Here is an 8,952-nt window from a genome sequence, read left to right as displayed (position 1 = left end):
GATGCATTTGTGCTAGTTGTGCAAAACTTTCCTAGCGACCATTGGGCTGAAAGCTACGCTGAAGTTGTCAGCAGTCAGTTAGTGTGAGCTTGCCATAGTGTGAGGTGCACACTTTGCCTCTGTGTTTTCCCTTCAGGAGTGTGGAGACGAGAGGGCAGCAAACACAGGTGCACGGACACTAGGAGAAGACACAGCATGGGTCAGTGGTGCACAGGGATTTGTTGCGTGTTTGTTTGCTGTGTGGATGATTTTACTACACTGTAAATAAGTGCACTGCTTTCATCTCAAGAGTTTCGATCCTCCTTCCCCACATCCTTCCAGCACATACCGCAACAGATGTAGGACACTTAATTTCCTGAGAAACATGAAGATAGACTGATCTTTATCCAGAAGTGGAAATTATGCTTGTGGCTAAACCATTGTACAAATACTTTGAAAATCTTAGAGTGCACGGCTGTTAGCCGTGTTGTCCAGCATTAAACTTATGGTAAATGGCCTGCATTTGTATAGCACTTCACTTAGTCCCTAAGGATCCCAAAGCGCTTTACACTATATTCAGTCACACACACATTCACACACTGGTGATGGCAGCTACATTGTAGCCACAGCCACCCTGGGGCGCACTGACAGAGGCGAGGCTGCCGGACACTGGCGCCACCGGGCCCTCTGACCACCACCAGTAGGCAACGGGTGAAGTGTCTTGCCCAAGGACACAACGACTGAGACTGTCGGAGCCGGGGCTCGAACCAGCAACCTTCCGATTACAAGACGAACTCCCAACTCTTGAGCCACAATCGCCCCGTATTATTTACAGTGTGTCAGTAAAGGGTGACTTGCATTTCTGGCTGTGTGTGTAATGACCTCATGTTTGGTTGTGGATTTGACACCCTAAGGTTTTGAAAGTGGGGATACATGCTCCTGGTGTGCATAAGATTTCTGATAACAGCTTTGCATCTGAGTTGTAAACGAAATTCAAAATATTTTTGGAAGTATGACTAATGTGTAATTTGACTTCTAAGATACACAACAAGGCCGATAAGATAAGGGGATGGTTGACTACAAAACATAAAAACACAATCCTTAATCGTTAAACCTTAAACCTTAAACCTTAATCCTCAATCGGTAAAGTGTGAGAGGGTGCGGTGCATGGATTATGTTTTGCTTTAAGAGCGGAGGGTGATAGAACCGGTTTCACAGGAAATCTGAGACAGATCTGTCCCTGACCTTTACTCCACACAGTACTATATTAACACTGTTTCAGTCCTAGTGTGTTTTCTATTGAGTATATGTGATAAGAAACCACAACATGAAATCAAATAAGTGTGAAGTACATAAGCAGCTTTTTTTAGGAGTCACCTTGTTGAAGTCATTTAACAAACTGTCATGGTCCTGGGCCATGTGGGCCCAGTATTCTTAGTTTTCATGTATTTTTGTATTTTGTTCCTTATTTAGGCCATGTTTTCTGAGTTGCCCTGTTGTGTTGTTCCCTAAGTGTTTTCCCTTCATGGCTCTCTCCCCCCTGTGTGCCCTCTATGTATTTATGAGCCCTCGTCTCCCTTTGTGGTTGTTTCATGTTTCCCCAGCCTGTTACGTCTGTGTTTCCCCGTGCTCTCTCTCCTCCTGTCTGAACCTCTGTGCCTGTACATGTCATGTTCAGTTCACCCTGCCCTGTCTCATTATGATTATCAGTGTCACCTGTGTTCCCCGTGTGTGCCCACTTTCCTCGTTTACCCTCTGTGTATTTCTGTCTGAGTCTCCCTCTGTTCGGCGTCGCGTTCTCCCTCATGTTGTGTGTGTTCCTCCCTGTGTTTCTTGGCGAGCTTTGTATTTAGTTTTCCCAGTTTAGTTTTGTATTTTCTACGTTCTGCCGTGCCAGCATTAAAGCTGTGTTTAAGTTTATCCCCGTGTCTGTGAGTCTGCATCTTGGGTCCTTCTCCTGCCTGCCACACAACGAACCGTGACAGAAGAACGCGACCACAATATGGACCCAGCGACTCCTGGCAGAGACGTAATACAAGCGGTGGAGTCGTTATGCTACCAGTGGAGCCGAAGCTCTAGTGAGGAGGAGAGGGAGGAGTTACTTTCCTCGTTGGGGACAAGCGTCACGGTTTTTCCCTGGTTATGGGAGGCGCTACCCCCTCTGATCTCGGACTTCCTCCGCACCATCCTCCCAGCCTGCCCTCGGCAGCATCAGCGGTCCGGTGTGCGGACTGCGTCACCACAGCCCCGTGGCCGCGCAGCCTCCCCTCCGCCTGCTGTGAGCATACAAGTCGGCACGCTGAGGTTCGCCACGGCACCACACTCCTCTACGCTGGCGCCGTCCCTCTACTCGCCGGCTTCCACTTCGCTGTCGCAGCTCAGTCGTTCACCCTCACCGCCTCGACCGACCTACCCGTCCTCCGCTTCCTATCTGGCACGGATGTGGTCAGAAGACGAGGAGCCGGTCGCCACAGAAATCGAAGTTTCATCCACGACCACCTCAAAGAGGAAGCGGCGTTCGCGTCGCCGTCGCCCCGCGCTACGGCATGTTTCGCCCTCCAACGAGCCACACGAGGATGCGGGGGAGGTCATGGATTTCGACCTGGAGGAGCGGCAGCGTGCAGCATGCGATCAACTGGATGAAGAGCTCCGGTGGAAGCCGTGGCTAGCTCCTGACTATGAGGAGATCTTCCGGGGAACCCGCCTGGCTCTCGGGGGTCCCCTGAGCTTCCAGGAACTCTCATCTACCGCTCCATCAGCACCCAGTTCACCAGCCTCTGCGACGCCGCCCGGCGCGCATGAAGCGCCGTTGTCTGGTTCATCGGGAGCTGCAGTCAAGAAGGAACGGCGTTCACGCCGCCGTCGCACCACCCCACAGCCGGACATTCGGACTCCTAATTCACCTGCTGTGGTGAGTGAGGACGCTGTGTCTTTTCCAGACATTATGACTGTTCATTCAGGAGCTGTGTCTTGTGTGGCGGAGGTCAAAGCGAGCTGCTTATCGCCTGCGCAGCCACCCTCAGTTCAGTTAGCACCCTCGCAGCCACCCTCAGTTCAGTTAGCTCCCTCGCAGCCACCCTCAGTTCAGTTAGCTCCCTCGCAGCCACCCTCAGTTCAGTTAGCTCCCTCGCAGCCACCCTCAGTTCAGTTAGCTCCCTCGCAGCCACCCTCAGTTCAGTTAGCTCCCTCGCAGCCACCCTCAGTTCAGTTAGCTCCCTCGCAGCCACCCTCAGTTCAGTTAGCCCCCTCGCAGCCCTTCACAGCTCAGTCGGCTACCCTCCTGGAAGCCCCCGCTGCCTGGTATTTTCAGCATCGGCATCTTTTCCCGTCAAGATTTATCGCTAAATCATTCGATCCTCCCTTAAGAGAGAGACTGCATCCTCGCTGCCTTCACCCCAGTACACCAGTGTCACCTGGGTCTCCAGTGTCACCCCCAGTTCAGTCTCCAGTAGCTCCAGTGTCACCCCCGGTTCAGTCTCCAGTAGCTCCAGTGTCACCCCCGGTGCAGTCTCCAGTAGCTCCAGTGTCACCCCCGGTGCAGTCTCCAGTAGCTCCAGTGTCACCCCCGGTTCAGTCTCCAGTAGCTCCAGTGTCACCCCCGGTTCAGTCCCCAGTAGCTCCAGTGTCACCCCCGGTTCAGCCCCCAGTAGCTCCAGTGCCGCCTGTAGCGCAGGCCCCAGTAGCTCCAGTGCCGCCTGTAGCGCAGGCCCCAGTAGCTCCAGTGCCGCCTGTAGCGCAGGCCCCAGTAGCTCCAGTGCCGCCTGTAGCGCAGGCCCCAGTAGCTCCAGTGCCGCCTGTAGCGCAGGCCCCAGTAGCTCCAGTGCCGCCTGTAGCGCAGGTCCCAGTAGCTCCAGTGCCGCCTGTAGCGCAGGCCCCAGTAGCTCCTGTAGCCCAGTCCCCGATAGCAGTACGGTCCGCTGGTCAGCTTAACATCCAGCCAGGGGTCTCAAATCTCTCTGGCTCTGCATCAGCTCCTGCTGGGAGCTCGGATGAGCTCATCCAGGACTCCGCGGCTCCCACGCCGCCATCTACCTCGTCAGCTGGGGGTTCAGGAGAACCGCACCAGCCTCATGCCGCGTCAGCTGGAGGGTCCGAGGGGCCCGTTCAGCCTCCTGTCTCCGCTGGAGGGTCCGAGGGGCCCGTTCAGCCTCCTGTCTCCGCTGGAGGGTCCGAGGGGCCCGTTCAGCCTCATGCCTCGTCAGCTGGAGGGTCCGAGGGGCCCGTTCAGCCTCCTGTCTCCGCTGGAGGGTCCGAGGGGCCCGTCCAGCCTCATGCCTCGTCAGCTGGAGGGTCCGAGGGGCCCGTTCAGCCTCATGCCTCGTCAGCTGGAGGGTCCGAGGGGCCCGTTCAGCCTCCTGTCTCCGCTGGAGGGTCCGAGGGGCCCGTTCAGCCTCCTGTCTCCGCTGGAGGGTCCGAGGGGCCCGTTCAGCCTCATGCCTCGTCAGCTGGAGGGTCCGAGGGGCCCGTCCAGCCTCATGCCTCGTCAGCTGGAGGGTCCGAGGGGCCCGTTCAGCCTCCTGTCTCCGCTGGAGGGTCCGAGGGGCCCGTTCAGCCTCACGCCGCATCAGCTGGAGGGCCCGAGGAGCCTGTCCAGCCGCCACCTGCGACCGCCTCGTCGTCGCCTGGTCCGGCTGCATCTGCCTGTGCCTCTGCTACGCCTGGGCCAGCCTCTGCCTGTGCTTCTGCTACGCCTGGCCCAGCCTCAGAGTCTTCGTCCTCGTCTGGCCCAGCCTCAGAGTCTTCGTCCTCGTCTGGCCCAGCCTCAGAGTCTTCGTCCTCGTCTGGCCCAGCCTCAGAGTCTTCGTCCTCGTCTGGCCCAGCCTCAGAGTCTTCGTCCTCGTCTGGCCCAGCCTCAGAGCCTTCGTCCGCCGCAGCCTCAGAGCCTTCGTCCGCCGCAGCCTCAGAGCCTTCGTCCGCCGCAGCCTCAGCCTGTGCTTCGCCTGGTCCCGCCTCGACTGGTCCCGTGCCCACCGGGCCTCGGCCAGTACGCCTGACACTGGACAGCCGCCGCCGCTGCCTTCCGCGCGGCCGGCCCCCTGAACTGCTCCGTCGTCTCCTTCGCCGCCGCCGCTGCCTTCCGCGCGGCCGGCCTCCTGAACTGCTCCGTCGTCTCCTTCGTCGCCGCCGCTGCCTTCCGCGCGGCCGGCCCCCTGAACTGCTCCGTCGTCTCCTTCGCCGCCGCCGCTGCCTTCCGCGCGGCCGGCCTCCGGACCAGCTCTGCCACCTGTGCCACCTGCCTGGTCGGCCCCCCGACCGTGTGACCCGTGAACTCTGGTGCCTGTGGGCTCTGGGTCGGCCCCCTGAACTTTATTTTGACTATGGTCATGTGCTCCCGTGTTTTCTGTTGTTTATTTTGTTTCCCGTTCTGGTCCCTCCGTCCTGGTCCCCCGCCTCCCGCCCTGGGTGGGTTGTTTTCTGTTTTTGTTTCTCGGGTTTGGGCTGTCGGGAGCCAGCCCTTTAGGGGGGGGTGGTGTCATGGTCCTGGGCCATGTGGGCCCAGTATTCTTAGTTTTCATGTATTTTTGTATTTTGTTCCTTATTTAGGCCATGTTTTCTGAGTTGCCCTGTTGTGTTGTTCCCTAAGTGTTTTCCCTTCATGGCTCTCTCCCCCCTGTGTGCCCTCTATGTATTTATGAGCCCTCGTCTCCCTTTGTGGTTGTTTCATGTTTCCCCAGCCTGTTACGTCTGTGTTTCCCCGTGCTCTCTCTCCTCCTGTCTGAACCTCTGTGCCTGTACATGTCATGTTCAGTTCACCCTGCCCTGTCTCATTATGATTATCAGTGTCACCTGTGTTCCCCGTGTGTGCCCACTTTCCTCGTTTACCCTCTGTGTATTTCTGTCTGAGTCTCCCTCTGTTCGGCGTCGCGTTCTCCCTCATGTTGTGTGTGTTCCTCCCTGTGTTTCTTGGCGAGCTTTGTATTTAGTTTTCCCAGTTTAGTTTTGTATTTTCTACGTTCTGCCGTGCCAGCATTAAAGCTGTGTTTAAGTTTATCCCCGTGTCTGTGAGTCTGCATCTTGGGTCCTTCTCCTGCCTGCCACACAACGAACCGTGACACAAACAGGAAAAAGAAAAGGAAAAAAACAACAACAACATATAAATCCAATGATTTTTATGTGGGACAGGTGGTAGATGGTGTGTTGATCAACTATCCAGAGTTATATCAAAAAAGGAAACAAAAAGTATCTAAAATACCTGTGATAACCACCAGTGTTTAGTTAGAAAACTTATGTTGAATAATCTCACAGTGTCTAATGTAAAGAGCAGCCTGTGTGCCAGCAATCTGAGAGGAAGTCATTCTGGTTGTCAAAGGAGCTTGCAAAGAAAAGCGTCTGGACTTCTTTAAGTTACTTGAAGACGTTTCACCTCTCATCCGAGAAGCTTCTTCAGTTCTAAGGTCAAATGGTGGAGAGTCCCAGATATAAACCTAGTGGGAGTTTCCCCCCACAGAGGGACAAAAGGACCCCTGATGATCCTCTAATCGCCTGAGCCAAGGTGTGAAACTGGGTGTGGGTCCCAATCAGCCAGAGTTTCAGGTGAGCTCATTGTGAAACCTGGCCCCACCTTATCATGCGAATTCCTGAGGTCAGATGGCCCAGGATGTGAGTGGGCGTTAAGGCGTCTGGGAAGGATCTCAAAACTGGATTATAGATGGCAGAGAGTTGGTGTCGTAAGCCCCGCCTCTGTTCAAAGATGGTCGCTCACAGTGGACATAGATGCTTCTTTCACTCCTCTTTCAAACCATCTGTCCTCTCTGTCCAAAATGTGAACATTGGCATCCTCGAAGGAGTGTCCTTTATCCTTAAGATGCAGATGGACTGCTGAGTCTTGTCCTGTGGAGGTGGCTCTTCTGTGTTGTGCCATGCGCTTGTGAAGTGGCTGTTTGGTCTCTCCAATGTAGAGGTCTGGGCATTCCTCGCTGCACTGTACAGCAAACACCACATTGTTAAGTCTGTGTTTTGGAGTTTTGTCTTTCGGGTGAACCAGTTTTTGTCTGAGCGTGTTGCTGGGTCTGAAATACACTGGGATGTCATGCTTGGAGAAAACTCTCCTGAGTTTTTCTGATACACCGGCTACATAGGGGATGACAATGTTGTTGCGTCTGTCCTTCTTATCCTCCCTCGCTGCTGTCTGATCTTCTTTTCTGTGCCTCTTTGCTGAAGTCATTCTGGTTATTTCTCAAAGAGTGAGGCATAAATCAATGTAAAGAGAAAAACCCAGAGTTGAGACAGATATATGTATGGATAAAGGAAGGTATAATTTAAAAAAAAAAAAAAAAAAAAAAAAAATATATATATATATATATATATATATATATATATATATATATATATATATATATATAAAAACACCCAGCACGCCCCTGCGGGTGGTTTATCCTTCAAGCTCGGTCCTCTACCAGAGGCCTGGGAGCTTGAGGGTCCTGCGCAGTATCTTAGCTGTTCCCAGGACTGCGCTCTTCTGGACAGAGATCTCCGATGTTGTTCCCGGGATCTGCTGGAGCCACTCGCCTAGCTTGGGAGTCACCGCACCTAGTGCTCCGATTACTACGGGGACCACCGTTACCTTCACCCTCCACATCCTCTCGAGCTCTTCTCTGAGCCCTTGGTATTTCTCCAGCTTCTCGTGTTCCTTCTTCCTGATGTTGCTGTCATTCGGAACCGCTACATCGATCACTACGGCCGTCTTCTTCTGTTTGTCTACCACCACTATGGTTAGCCACCACCAGGACATAGTGGTGGTATTTATTTACAATGATGACATGGAGCTTGACAAGTGCTGCGAGATCGATCAACTTTAGACCAGACAACAAACGACAGAGACTCCGGAAAAGTGCAATCAAACGATGAGTTTTATTGTCACAGGAGAACAACCAACCGTCAGCATACGGAATGTGTTGCTCTGACAAGAATACATTGGGTTCTGGTTTTATAGGGTAAAATATCACACCTACGTCAATACAGTTCAAAAATACATGGTGACAGACGGGCAAAAGTTCAACTCGTGCAGACAAGGGTACATCACATATACTTTTAATAACTATAAACCGACATATAACTTCTCCTTTCTTCATTACTTGCCTTTTAGGGTAATAACTTCAGGTCTTAGCTTTTCTGAGAGCTAATAATTGGACCCTCGTCATTAATCACTAAGTAAAGTACTTTTGCAGCCAGTCTCAAACTGAAGTAGAAGACGCTTAGGCCTTCACTCAAACCTGCTACTAGATTAATATGTGTATCGTAAGCATGCATGCAATTAACCTGCTATGTTCTCATCTCCCCTCAGCATGTATCATCTGGACACTCTCACCAGTGAAGCTTAAAACCTTCTAGAATGGAACATCAACTCTTAACCAAGCACATTTATGCATTGTGTATAAAATGAACTCAACCTGTAAAAATAGAAAGGTCAATGTGATGACAGACATATTCAATGCAATATAAACCCTGTAAGAAATATTACTGATAAATGATACTGTGAAACATGTTATTAATACATTCTTCATAAGGCAAATTATATGGTATCAATAAAAGAATCTCTGAATCCCAACACAAGATAAAGAAATAATCCAAATTATATAAACAATGTCATCATGCCAACAGCTACACACATGTACCCACAAAGAAGGAAGCAGGGGACCGGGAAGGGAGCCATAACAAAGAACATGATAAACATAACAAGCAGTGTTGGGAAGGTTACTTTTAAAATGTATTCCACTACAGATTACAGATTACATGCCCTAAAATGTATTTTGTAACGTATTCTGTTCCGTTACTCAATGAGTGTAATGTGTCCTGAATACTTTGGATTATTTAATATATTATCGTGCTTTTTACAACTACATGAATGAACTATTGCTGTGATTTATTACTATTACTGAAGGTTACTCTCCACACCAACACCAGCTAGATGTTTAAATCTTAATATAAATGAGTAACAGTAGGTGGACATTAGGTAAGGCTGCACTTTTTGCA

This window comes from Rhamphochromis longiceps, linkage group LG12 (genome assembly GCF_057381845.1).
Source record: "Rhamphochromis longiceps isolate RC_006_pf linkage group LG12, R_longiceps_female_GT1.1, whole genome shotgun sequence".
In the NCBI taxonomy this organism is placed as follows: domain Eukaryota; kingdom Metazoa; phylum Chordata; class Actinopteri; order Cichliformes; family Cichlidae; genus Rhamphochromis; species Rhamphochromis longiceps.
This window is presented reverse-complemented; position numbering follows the sequence as displayed.